Below are 14,846 nucleotides of genomic sequence, written 5' to 3' on the forward strand. Positions count from 1 at the left end.
CACTTTAAAGATGAATAGCCATATGTCATGAATTTGCTTACAAAAGAATTCCCTAAAGAATTACTTTAATAGAGTTCCCCTGATGCATTTACATGTTTTCTCAAGATCATTAAATATTTGATATGTAGACTACAGAAACAGGGTTAGCAGCCCCTAACAGTGAAAGTTTAATCAGAACTGAAATGAAATATCCTTAAAGTCATTGTGTTCGTAGAAAAATATGATTTGACAAATAGAAGTTTCCAGTAATGGAACATCCTTTGACATGAAGTCAGGGTATCCCTCAACACAGTCTGGCCACTGACTCCTAGCAGTGTGACTTGAAGATTCCTGTATTAAATGGGAGAATGGATCAGATTAGTGATTCCTAAATGTCTGACTATATAGGAGAATTTCTTCGAAAAAATAAAAACAAAAAACCAAAAGCAGATTTCTCGGCATGTACCCAGAACTACTAAATAAGAATCTCTTGGGAGCTGGATGTGGGAATCTGTGGATGTGGGAATCTGATTTTTACAAAGCTTGCCAGGAAACGGTGATAAACAGCTAGGTTTGAGATCTACTGGAATAACTGACCATGGATGTCCCAATTTAAGATTCTAGAATTTGCATGTAACCTTTTACGATTATTCCTATAGTGGGGGAAACCTGTACTATTAATGACTGCATTAACTATTTTAGTGAATAGTTGGAATACTACAGGTAATGAAGTATGGAACTAGGGGGTGGAGGTAGTGGGTAGCAGAGAGTTAAAGTATTTGAAAATACTGTCATAGACTTTTAAGAATTGTAGCAATAATAGTTTGAATGCCAGCTGCAGCTTCTACATATTAAGTATAATTTATCTAAGAAAGATCGAAGAAGTGCCAATAGGACTTTTAATAAAATTGGTAATGCTATCTCCATCCATTATATTGTTCAATGACCCCTATTTTAAGGAATTTAATGATAAATTCCTCTAATAATTTAGAGCTAGGAAAAATCTTGTTTCCCTTGACAATCCGTTAAGAATCCACTGTGCTTCTGTTTTTTGCTTTGTTCACCAGAATCTCAGAGCTAATTTTCTTCTCAATTTCAGGAGCTTACCTTAACTTTGATTTTATATTATAATTTTTCTCTTCTTCTCCCCTCCCTCTACCCTATTTACTACCTGACTCCATGCTTTTTTTACACTATTATCTATTACTTTTCCTTTTGTTTTATATTTATGCTCTGTCTTTAGTCTTTTAAAAAGACTATACAAACTAAATGAGCATTCTTATCATTTGTTTAGCACTGGGGGAAGGAGGGAGGTGTGTGTGTGTTTTTTAACAGGGGACAGAGGGAAAGACCAAAGGGGAGCAGGTCTTTGTTTCCCAGGTGGTCGAAATTCTTATGAGTCAATAACTCTCCAACCCTTTTTAACCTGCAGATAAAAAATAGACATAGAATTGAGGCCAAGGGATCCACAGACTGGAGGGGACAATGAGAACAGCATCAGTGGCACCATATAGCCTGAAGCTCCTGGTCATTAACTACCTAAATATCACCTGGTATATACCCAGGGCTGTTCAGATTTGGGAAGCAGCAAGCAAATGTTAGTGTTTCAATTCTACTTTGTTTATTGACTTGAAAGCAAAAAAGTCACCTAATATAAAACTCTGAAACATTCTAGTGCCTTCTCATCACAATCTCCACAAGTTTGTACTTGATATATAACACCATGATAACTCTTTTCACTTCCATAATTGATTCCACAATGGGAATCCATTTACTCTTATAAAAAAGTTCAAATACCTTAACCTTGCACAGCCCACAGGATAGAGATTGTGACCTGATTAAAGTGGAACATTCCAAAGCCATAACACCTAGAGAGGAAGTTTAATGGGGTTACACAGGAAGTGTCATGACATCCATGTTTCTACCCCCTGGGAGGTTTGTTTCTTCCCAGATCGCAGTTAGCAAATTACACGTACGCCCAAAGAAACAGCACTTTAGAGCTCTGCCAGTTACAGAGCCCTCAAATCAGAGTGCAGACAAAGGGAGAGCTACAGCATACGTTAAAAAATAAACTAATAAAAGTGGAAGGCTCCTAACTAATAACTTGAGCTGGCAAGTGTGGAATTTTACAATCTTCAGAGTTTCCCACATATATTTACACCCAATTTATTGTATAAGGTGGGGATACATACATAATTTCCATTTATCTTTGTGTTTTAGCACCTAAAACAGTGGTCACACAGAGTAAAGTCTTAATAAATGTTTGCTGAATGAGCAAACACATTTATTTCACTTCTTCTCAACTGGATTATAAATCAGCATCTTCTTTTCCTTTATATCTATTTCCTTAGAGTATTATGCACATGGGTACTAAGTCTGTTCTTTAGTATTAATAAAAAATAAGGTACCACTTTGTTCATTGGAAATAATAAGCATGGGAAAAATAAAGGAATAATCCTATAGTGTTTGTACTTGAAAATACCTACTTAGGATAGGTAGAGAAAAAAGGGATTATATATTCAGAAAACATTTATGTGGTAATGGGCCATAGAGACTCAGAGGATATGTAATCTCTCACTCAGCTACAGCACTTTTCAGATATCTTAAGATATTCAAGATAAATTTCACTGGAGAAGTTCCTTGATGGAAGGATTTAAAGGTCAGGCAAAACTAAGATGGGTTAAGCTGGAAGCGAGGTGGATGGCAGGCTGGAGCAGCACAGTGAGAGGAAATTGAAAGGGAAACGTTTCATGCAAGAAGTAAAATGGAAAGGCAGTTTTCAGACCTTTGAGGGGTAATCCTAGCATAGTACTGTTTGAGGGCATCAAGGTAGAAAAGATGCCTCTGCAATATCCCTGCTAGCCCTCAAGTCAATAAATGTAGTAAGAAAAAAAGGAGCAAACACAATTTGAGCAGCCAAGTGTATTATTTGATCAAAAGTATTGATTTTTTAAAGATTAGAGTTACAAATAATTTATATGCATAAATATTTTCCATCTTTAATAAAGCCCTTTGTAAAAATTTATGAAAATTTGGAAACATTAACAAGTACACTGGTTTGAGGATTAAATTACTTTCTGTTCAATACTGATGTTTACCAGCATTGATTTTTCAAGACATACCATGAGAGAGGGCTGAATAATATTTCAAATTACTCTGCTTGTTCTTCCTGGAATCCTAAGCTACTCTGTTCCATTTTCTGCAATACTATACTGTAATTTTACCTATTTAAAGTGACTTAAAAAGGAGGGTAGCTCTACATTTTCATAAGTTCAAACTCCTACAAAATGTAGATTTTTACCTACAGAATTAAGTTTTTAAAAGAACCACTTCATTCCCGAATTAATTTTCGTTTGCTATTATCTATCCTTGAACATTCAAATTTTTAAGCATTTTTTAATTGCACGCGGAAGTCAGTGTAATTTCAATGAAGCTTGCCTTATTTCCATTTCATACCAAATAATGAAAAGCTAACTACATGTCACTGCTTTATTTTCCCTACGACAAAAGGCTAGTCTTCTATAACACCACTGTATCCTTATTCTCAGTTACAGTAGTCTACAGGTGAAACAGGAAAGGTTTCTTCCAGCACACAAAGCATCTTGGCACTGTGTCCAACAGCAAGCCCCTCTGCCAACCCCCCAGTCTTTCTTTTTTTCCTCAATACACAACTATAGTTATTCTTTTTAAGTCTGAGTGCCTAGGTTTAAGATTTCTGAAAGCCTTTTGTTCTAGGAGACTCAACACAGAGCTGCCAAATAGAACAGGTAGGGCTGATCTGCTGGTGGTGAGATGTGACCTGAGCTTGGCCAAACACAACTCCACATCTCAGAACCTCTTGCTCACAGGACAGCAGATTCCTGAGCTGGCATTCTTGCACTCCTTGCCCACTACCATCCAGGAGCTTCAGAGAAGACTAGTATCCTAGTGGCAGCACGCATTTTAATTTACAGCAGTTACCTACCTTTCACCAAGAGACTATCCCAACTGAACCCATTACATCTAACATGCCTGTCGCACCACAAGAAACTAGCACCCTCAGTCCCCCCTGCGTGTCTTCCATCATACCTGGACCACAGCATACAAGCTGTGCATAACCTTATTCAATTTCTCTTTCTTTTCTACCCTCTAATCTTTCCACCACTGTACCTAAAGGAACACACTGTCTCTCATCTCCAATCTCTTCTTAGAAAGTTTCCTTCACATTCTTTGCCAGTGGAGGCTGGCTCTACCTAGCCATTTCCCAGTCTTTTCTCCTCTCTTTACCTTTAAAAACATCTAACTCCTCTGAAGCTCCTGTCATCAATTTTACCATCAGCTATCTACTTTGTAGCACTCATCCACCAACCATTATTTAATGACCATAGAACATCCCTCACTGTAATCTTTTCTCTTCCTACCCCTGCAACCCCTTTGGTGGTTTGGCCATCCACATGGTTATTCCCATCCGAGGCACTGGACTCTGAATTACTGTACCTCCTCACCTCCGATGACCTTTTCCTGCATCTTGCATCAACTACTAGCTCTTCTGTTCAGGCCCCTGATGATATCATCATCAACAGCTGCACATTCTCATCTTCAAACATATTAATTTCTGGTCACTCCTCCTAACCTTCTAGTTCACCTACTTTACTAAAAGTGAAAGTTCAGGGCTTTCCTGGTGGCGCAGTGGTTGAGAATCTGCCTGCCAATGCAGGGGACACGGGTTCGAGCCCTGGTCTGGGAAGATCCCACATGCCGCGGAGCAACTAGGCCCGTGAGCCACACCTACTGAGCCTGCGCGTCTGGAGCCTGTGCTCCGCAACAAGAGAGGCCGCGACAGTGAGAGGCCCGCGCACCGTGATGAAGAGTGGCCCCCGCTCGCCGCAACTGGAGAAAGCCCTCGCACAGAAACGAAGACCCAACACAGTTATAAATAAATAAATAATTGATTAAATTAAAAAAAAAAAAGTGAAAGTTCATCTTACTAAAAATTCTTCAAACTCAATCAAGATTGCCAATCCACTTTCCCAATCACTTTTTCACTATATCATCCCTTTTATGACCTCACTTCCATCCCAACCCACCTTAGATTCCATACTTTGTTATTACATAAGCACTCCATTGAAACACCCTTGACTCTCCGTTTTTCTCTCCCTTTCTTGTACTCTTCTGGAAAAGCCCTGACCTTAATCAATGCTAATTATTTTCCTACAGCTTTCCTTCACTCAGGCAGCTGAACATGGCTGAAGAAACACTGGCAACTGTGTTGAGCAATTCCTTTTTAAAATGCATGACTACATGGGTACTCCATGTTGCCTATTACAAACTCTATTACATATTACTAACTTGCCCACTTTTGTACTCTCCAAAATGATGTCACATCTTCTTTTTTCTCACCCACCCTGCATTGTTCACTTGATCCTTCACATGCATCGAGACATTAGAACAATCACTAAATGCCTTTTCTGTCTCATACCACCAGAATGTAAGCTTCTTAAACGCAGGAAAATTGTTTTCCTTGTTTACTGCTATATCCTTTATATTTAAAATTGTGGGGCTTCCCTGGTGGCGCAGTGGTTGAGAATCTGCCTGCCAATGCAGGGGACACGGGTTCAAGCCCTGGTCTGGGAAGATCCCACATGCCACGGAGCAACTAGGCCCGTGAGCCACAGCTACTGAGCCTGCGCGTCTGGAGCCTGTGCTCCGCAACAAGAGAGGCTGCGATAATGAGAGGCCCACACACCGCGATGAAGAGTGGCCCTCACTTGCCACAACTAGAGAAAGCCCTCGCACAGAAATGAAGACCCAACACAGCCATAAATAAATAAAGTACTTTAAAAAAATAAAAAATAAAAAATAAAATTGTGCCTGGTAAATTGCAGTTACTTGAAAAATCTGTGTAGAATGAAAAAAGTGAATGATTGCTTAAAAAAATATGTATCATGTTTAATGACACAGTGAAGCATCTAAAAACAATTATCAGTAAATGTACCAGCAAATCCTCAATAATAATAATCAGAAATTTGTATTAGTAAGTTTTCCTTCATCATGACCTAAATACTTTGCACATATTGCAACTTAATTGAACTTCTAAGAAAGAATGCTTTCAATACACCAAGTTAAAACATTTACCAGATTCTGACCATATGCACTATGTAGTGCCTTTCCTACAGGAACTTATAATCACTATAGACAACAAATAATGTAGCTGTAGCTGAACTACAGTTCACAAAGCATACAGCACTTTACCATATGTTATTTCATTTTTGCCACAGAACAACTCATAGATGTTATAATCAAGGCTTGCAGAGATTAAGTATCTGGAGAGATTAAGGTCACTTGGCTGCTTTGTGGCCAAGACAGGTGTCCAAACCAGATCTGCTGATTCAAAGTCCATACACTCCATTATACCATGAAACTCACTACTCATTTTTATGTTCAAAAACTAAAACCTGTGTCTTGTTATATTTGAGTAAATCTAATTTGGTCTTCTACAACCTGCCTCTGTTCTCCTTTCCAACTTCACATCTTGACTTTCCTCGACACACTCCAAGCTCCAGTGGGTTGGATCCCACTTTCTTTCGAACAACACATCTTTTTCATGGTCACTAAGACTTTTCCTGATGCCTTTGATCACTTTGGATTCTTTTATGCATTCTCTCTTTCAAAAAGGCCTCTTCTACCTTTTTTTCAACAGATTTCCCTAATATTTTTTCCCTAATATTTTCCCTGTCTCTTCCCTAGAGCTCTTCCTGCTTTACCACTAAATCTTGTTACTAATCATGTAAATCTTACATTATCTGATCTATGTAGAAGAGTTCTACATTTAAATGAGATCAAAAGCTTTTTTGAAGTTCTCTGTGGGCCATCAATGTGCTAGTTAAGTATAGTAATCAATAAATTAGAAATGCAATAAGTATTTATGCATATATTACAGATGAGTATTAATTTAATAAACACATGTACAGTATTCACAATCTATTGTTCCCTCATCTATCTGCTAAAATTTTTTAAAGTGCCTTATATAAGTTATCACAGTTTGTCACATAAAATTTTCTGTATTTTATAAATGGTCAGAGAAGAGTAAATCAGTCTCTTAGAACTGTAAAAATCATCAGCGGAGATCAAATTAAAAAATCACGTTATTGATGAAATTTCAACCCTATTCAGTTACTCATTATCCTCCTTCCCACTTCTTTATTTTTCTTCTAGCATTCATCATTAGTCTGATTTATGCCCTGGCTTATAGTACCACTGAATCTACAACTCTTCAAACCTGGTATTTTTCATGCCATCCACAGCAACCCAATGGAATGACTTGCCCAAGATCATTACTGTAAGTGAAATCACTGAGACCAGACCCTGGGATCCCTCACCTGCACCATGGATTCCCCTGCCTCAAGACTTTGACTGCTGTGGTCTGTCAATGCTCACTGGCCATTTGGAGACTCGGATCACTGTGGGGGCCCAGATCCTTTTATTTAGCCCCTAGAAAGTAATTGATGTCCTTTGAGAGAAATGAGAAGAAAGCTAAGGAGAGACTGGTTTCAAGATGGTGAAGTAGAAGGACGTGCTCTCACTCCCTCTTGCGAGAGCACCAGAATCACAGCTAACTGCTGACAATCATGACAGGAAGGACCACTGGAACTCACCAAAAGAGATACCCCACACCCAAAGACAAAGGAGAAGCCACCAATGAAACAGTTAGGAGGGGTTGCACTCACCAATAAAATCAATCCCATAACTGCTGGGTGGGTGACTCACAAACTGGAGTCCACCCACTGGAGTGAAGTCCACCCACTGGAGTGAAGGTTCTGAGCCCCCACGTAAGGATTCCAACCTGGGGGGGTCCAGCAACGGGAGGAGGAATTCCTAGAGAATCAGACTTTGAAGGCTAGCGGGATTTGATTGCAGGACTTCTACAGGACTGGGGGAAACAGAGACTCCACTCTTGGAGGGCACACACAAAGTAGAGTGTGCATCAGGACCCAGGAGAAGGAGCAGTGACCCCATAGGAGACTGAACCAGACCTACCTGCTACTGTTGGAGGGTCTGCTGCAGAGGTGGGGGGTGGCTGTGTGTCACTGTGAGGACAAGGACACTGGCAACAGGAGTTCTGGGAAGTACTCCTTGGTGTGAGCCCTCCCAGAGTCTGCCATTAGCCCCACTAAAGACCCTGGGTAGGCTCCAGTGTTGGGTCGCCTCAGGGCAAACAACCAAAAGGGAGGGATCCCAGCCCCACCCATCAGCAGACAAGTGGATTAAAGTTTTACTGAGCTCTGCCCACCAGAGCAACAACCAGCTCTACCCACCACCAGTCCCTCCCATCAGGAAATTTGCTCAAGCCTCTTAGATAGCTTCATCCACCAGAGGGCAGAGAGCAGAAGCAAGAAGAACTACAATCCTGCAGCCTGTGGAACAAAAACCACATTCACAGAAAGATAGACAAGATGAAAAGGCAGAGGGCTATGTACCAGATGAAGGAACAAGATAAAACCCCAGAAAAACAACTAAATGAAGTGGAGATAGGCAACCTTCCAGAAAAAGAATTCAGAATAATGATAGTGAAGATGATCCAGGACCTTGGAAAAAGAATGGAGGCAAAGATCGAGGAAGATGCAAAGAAATGTTTAACAAAGACCTAGAAGAATTAAAGAACAAACAAACAGAGATGAGCAATACAATAACTGAAATGAAAAATACACTAGAAGGAATCAATAGCAGAATAACTGAGGCAGAAGAACGGATAAGTGACCTGGAAGACAGAATGGTGGAACTCACTGCTGTGGAACACAATAAAGAAAAAAGAATGAAAAGAACTGAAGACAGCCTAAGAGACCTCTGGGACAACATTAAACGCAACAACACCCACATTATAGGGGTCCCAGAAGGAGAAGAGAGAGAGAAAGGCCCCGAGAAAATATGTGAAGAGATTATAGTCGAAAACTTCCCTAACATGGGAAAGGAAATAGCCACCCAAGTTCAGGAAGTGCAGAGAGTCCCATACAGGATAAAGCCAAGGAGAAACATGCTGAGACACAAAGTAATCAAATTGGCAAAAATTAAAGACAAAGAAAAATTATTGAAAGCAGCAAGGGAAAAATGACAAATACCATAAAAGGGAACTCCCATAAGGTTAACAGCTGATTTCTCAGCAGAAACTCTACAAGCCAGAAAGGAGTGGCATGACATATTTAAAGTGATGAAAGGAAAGAACCTACAACCAAGATTACTCTACCCAGCAAGGATCTCATTCAGATTCGATGGAGAAATCAAAAGCTTTACAGACAAGCAAAAGCTAAGAGAATTCAGCACCACCAAACCAGCTCTACAACAAATGCTAAAGGAACTCTCTAAGTGGGAAACACAAGAGAAGAAAAGGACCTACAAAAACAAACCCAAAACAATTAAGAAAATGGTCATAGGAACATACATATCGATAATTACCTTAAACGTGAATGGATTAAATGCTCCAACCAAAAGACACAGGCTCGCTGAATGGATACAAAAACAAGACCTATATATATGCTGTCTACAAGAGACCCACTTCAGACCTAGGGACACATACAAACTGAAAGTGAGGGGATGGAAAAAGATATTCCATGCAAATGGATATCAAAAGAAAGCTGGAGTAGCAATATTCATATCAGATAAAATAGACCTTAAATAAAGAATGTTACAAGAGACAAGGAAGGACACTGCATAATGATCAAGGGATCAATCCAAGAAGAAGATATAACAATTATAAATATATATGCTCCCAACATAGGAGCACCTCAATACATAAGGCAAATGCTAACAGATATAAAAGAGGAAATCGACAGTAACACAATAATAGTGGGGGACTTTTAACACCTCACTTACACCAATGGACAGATCATCCAAACAGAAATTTAATAAGGAAACACAAGCTTTTAATGACACAATAGACCAGATAGATTTAATTGATATTTATAGGACATTCCATCCAAAAACAGCAGATTACACTTTCTTCTCAAGTGCACACAGAACATTCTCCAGGATAGATCACATCTTGGGTCACAAATCAAGTCTCAGTAAATTTAAGAAAATTGAAATCATATCAAGCATCTTTTCTGACCACAATGCTATGAGATTAGAAATCAATTACAGGGAAAAAAAACATAAAAAACACAAACACACGGAGGCTAAACAATACATTAGTAAATAACCAAGAGATCACTGAAGAAATCAAAGAGGAAATCAAAAAATACCTAGAGACAAATGACAATGAAAACACGACGATCCAAAACCTATGGGATGCAGCAAAAGCAGTTCTAAGAGAGAATTTTATAGCAATACAAGCCTACCTCAAGAAACAAGAAATATGTCAAACAAACAATCTAACCTTACACCTAAAGTAACTAGAGAAAGAAGAGCAAACAAAACCCAAAGTTAGTAGAAGGAAAGAAATCATAAAGGTCAGAGTAGAAATAAATGAAATAGAAAAAAAGAAAACAATAGCAAAGATCAATAAAACTAAAAGCTGGTTCTTGGAGAAGATAAACAAAATTGATAAACCATTAGCCAGACTCACCAAGAAAAAGAGGGAGAGAACTCAAAACAATAAAATTAGGAATGAAAAAGGAGAAGTTAAAACAGACACCGCAGAAGTACAAAGCATCCTAAGAGACTACTACAAGCAACTCTATGCCAATAAAATGGACAACCTGGAAGAAATGGACAAATTCTTAGAAAGGTATTTCCTTCCAAGACTGAACCAGGAAGAAACAGAAAATATGAACGGACCAATCACAAGTCATGAAATTTTAACTATGATTAAAAATCTTCCAAAAAACAAAAGTCCAGGACCAGACGGCTTCACAGGTGAATTCTATCAAACGTTTAGAGAAGAGCTAACACCCACCCTTCTCAAACTCTTCCAAAAAATTGCAGAGGAAGGAACACTCCCAAACTCATTCTATGAAGCCACCATCACCCTGATACCAAAACCAGACAAAGATACTACAAAAAAAGAAAATTACAGACCAATATGACTGATATATATAGATGCAAAATACAGATGCAAAAATCCTCAACAGAATACTAGCAAACAGAACCCAACAACACATGAAAAGGATCATACACCATGATCAAGTGGGATTTACCCCAGGGATGCAAGGATTCTTCAATATACGCAAATCAATCAATGTGATACACCATATTAACAAACTGAAGGATAAAAACCATATGATCATCTCAGTAGATGCAGAAAAAGCTTTTGACAAAATTCAACACCCATTTATGATAAAAAACTCTCCAGAAAGTGGGCATAGAGGGAACCTACCTCAATATAATAAAGGCCATATACGACAAACCCACAGCAAACATCATTCTCAATGGTGAAAAACTGAAAGCATTTCCTCTAAGATCAGGAACAACACAAGGATGTCCACTCTTGCCACTATTATTCAACATAGTTTTGGAAGTCCTAGCCATGGCAATCAGGGAGGAAAAAGAAATAAAAGGAATCCAAATAGGAAAAGAAGTAAAACTGTCACTGTTTGCAGATGACATGATACTATACATACAAAATCCTAAAGACGCCACCAAAAAACGACTAGAGCTAATCAGTGAATTTGGTAAAGTTGCGGGATACAAAATTAATGCACAGAAATCTCTTGCATTCCTATACACTAATGATGAAAAATCTGAAAGAGAAATTAAGGAAACACTCCCATTTACCATTGCAACAAAAAGGATAAAATACCTAGGAATAAACCTACTCAGGGAGACAAAAGACCTGTATGCAGAAAACTATAAGACACTGATGAAAGAAATTAAAGATGATACAGATAGAGAGATATACCATGTTCTTGGATTGGAAGAATCAATATTGTGAAAATGACTATATTACCCAAAGCAATCTACAGATTCAATGCAATCCCTATCAAATTACCGACGGCATTTTTCACAGAACTAGAACAAGAATTCTTAAAATTTGTATGGAGACACAAAAGACACCGAATAGCCAAAGGAGTCTTGAGGGGAAAAAACCGGAGCTGGAGGAATCAGACTCCCTGACTTCAGACTATACTACAAAGCTACAGTAATCAAGAGAGTATGGTACTGGCAAAAAAAACAGAGATACAGATCAATGGAACAGGATAGAAAGTCCAGAGATAAACCCCCGCAACTGTGGTCAACTAATCTATGACAAAAGAGGCAAGGATATGCAATGGAGAAAAGACAGCCTCTTTAATAAGTGGTGCTGGGAAAACTGGACAGCTACATGTAAAAGAATGAAATTAGAACACTTCCTAACACCACACAGAAAAATAAACTCAAAATGATTAGAGACCTAAATGTAAGACTGGACACTATAAAACACTTAGAGGAAAACATAGGAAGAACACTCTGTGACATAAATCACAGCAAGATCTTTTTTGATCCACCTCCTAGAGTAATGGAAATAAACAACAAAAATAAACAAATGGGACCTACTGAAACTTAAAAGCTTTTACAAAGCAAAGGAAACTACAAACAAGACAAAAAGACAACCCTCAGAATGCGAGAAAATATTTGCAAACGAATCAGCAGATAAAGGATTAATCTCCAAAATTTATAAACAGCTCATGCAGCTCATTATTAAAAAAACAAAAAACCCAGTCCAAAAATGGGCAGAAGACCTAAATAGACGTTTCTCCAAAGAAGACATACAGATGGCCAAGAAGCTCATGAAAAGCTTCTCAACATCACTAATATTAGAGAAATGCAAATCAAAACTACAAGGAGGTATCACCTCACACCAGTTAGAATGGGCATCATCAGAAAATCTACAAACAACAAATGCTGGAGAGGGTGTGGAGAAAAGGGAACCCTCTTGCACTGTTGGTGGGAATATAAATTGGTACAGCCACTATGGAGAACAATATGGAGGTTCCTTAAAACACTAAAAATAGAATTACCATATGACCCAGCAATCCCACTACTGGGCATATACCCAGAGAAAACCAAAATTCAAAAAGACACATGCACCCCAATGTTCATTGCAGCACTATTTACAATAGCCAGGTCATGGAAGCAACCTAAATGCCCATCGACAGACAAATGGATAAAGAAGTTGTGGTACATATATACAATGGAATATTACTCGGCCATAAAAAGGAATGAAATTGGGTCATTTGTAGAGACGTGGATGAATCTAGAGACTGTCATACAGAGTGAAGTAAGTCAGAAAGAGAAAAACAAATTATCGTATATATGTGGAACCTAGAAAAATGGTACAGATGAACCGGTTTGCAGGGCAGAAATTGAGACACAGATGTAGAGAACAAATGTATGGACACCAAGGGGGGAAAGTGGTGGTGGTGGTGGTGGTGGTGTGATGAATTGGGAGATTGGGATTGACATATATACACTAATATTTATAAAACGCATAACTAATAAGAACCTGTTGTATAAAAATATATATAAAACAAAATTTAAAAAAAAACATGTTATTTAATGTTCAGTGATAGGTTTTTTTAATGAGTAAGTTACATCTATTTTTCTTCCCTTCCCAGACATACATAATATATAATAAGATAACAAACTCTTAGACTACTAAATTGGTTCTTAATTCCTGGACATATTCCAATATCTCAAATTAGTTTCAAATTAGTTTGGGATATTGCAATATACCAAAATGTCTCATTTCTAATGAAATGAGAAAATTTTACCTGATTTCTCATTTTGAGGAGCGTCTATCCTAGAATCAATTTAATGAAACCTTTTCTAGTTTATCTTTTTATTTTATTTTATTTTCTTGAAATGCTTTAGACCAAAAGTACTGTTATTTTGAAATATTTTACTCAAAATAAGGAAATGCCCAACATAAAGAAAAGGCAAATTTTTTTCTACTTTCAAAAATTTTACTTACAGATGTTAAACTTGTGTGAGATTATTAATCATGTCATTATAAATGTAACTGCCTATGTTTTGGAATTATTAGTAAATGGCCTATCTCATACCAATACAAAACATCAAGTATAAAAAATTCAGCATAAAATTTTCAAGCACATAAGTTCCATGTAATTAATAAGCTTTTTCATTGTAGCAATGAATAGCCAACAACTGTCACAGAAATACTAACCTATGAGAAATACTAACCTACAATCCTACTGCTGATTATGACCAAACTAAAGGATATCATATGTTATTTAGTTTTTAAGAAAGTAAGTGGATAAAAGAAGAAAATCTGGATAAAAATGTCAATGACATTGCTTTATCAATAAGATTAATGCCATTAACATTTTTAAAGAGTTAATGCTAACTCTTTTTCTCCCAAAAGCTTTTAAAATGCCTTAAAAGACTTTTCAAATCAACATTTTCTATTCTTGCACACTATGTGGTTTAATTTATTTGCTATTTCAAGGGTGTTTAAAACAGAAAAAGCATGAAAAGGAACTCATGTTTCAACTATATAAAATAATCACACTGTAAAAACTATCCATTATTAAGTTTATAATCTTATGTAATATCTTCAGGATTTAAAAATATTCTGGTGATTTAAAACAGTGGTTAAACTACAAGTTGATTCTTTTTTAAAAATTTTATTAATTAATTAATTTATTTTTTGGCTGCGTTGGGTCTTCGTTGCTGCGCATGGGCTTTCTCTAGTTGCGGTGAGAGGGGGCTGCTCTTTGTTGCCGTGCACAGGCTTCTCATTGCGGTGGCTCCTCTTGTTGCGGAGCACGGGCTCTAGGCCCACGGGCTTCAGTAGTTGTGGCTCACGGGCTCAGTAGTTGTGGCTCACGGGCTCTAGAGCGCAGGCTCAGTAGTTTTGGCACACGGGCTTAGTTGCTCCGTGGCATGTGGGATCTTCCCGGACCAGGGATCAAACCCGTGTCCCCTCCATTGGCAGGCAGATTCTTAACCACTGCGCC

General features: G+C 38.0%; 1 protein-coding gene across 3 annotated transcripts in view; it reads right to left on the minus strand.

The window, feature by feature from the left end:
• THSD7A (thrombospondin type 1 domain containing 7A) overlaps positions 1-14,846 on the minus strand; it is a 741,583-nt gene that overhangs the window by 74,118 nt on the left and 652,619 nt on the right. The gene's annotated exons all lie outside the window — the stretch shown is intronic.

Source organism: Balaenoptera musculus, chromosome 9 (assembly GCF_009873245.2).
Source record: "Balaenoptera musculus isolate JJ_BM4_2016_0621 chromosome 9, mBalMus1.pri.v3, whole genome shotgun sequence".
NCBI lineage: Eukaryota > Metazoa > Chordata > Mammalia > Artiodactyla > Balaenopteridae > Balaenoptera > Balaenoptera musculus.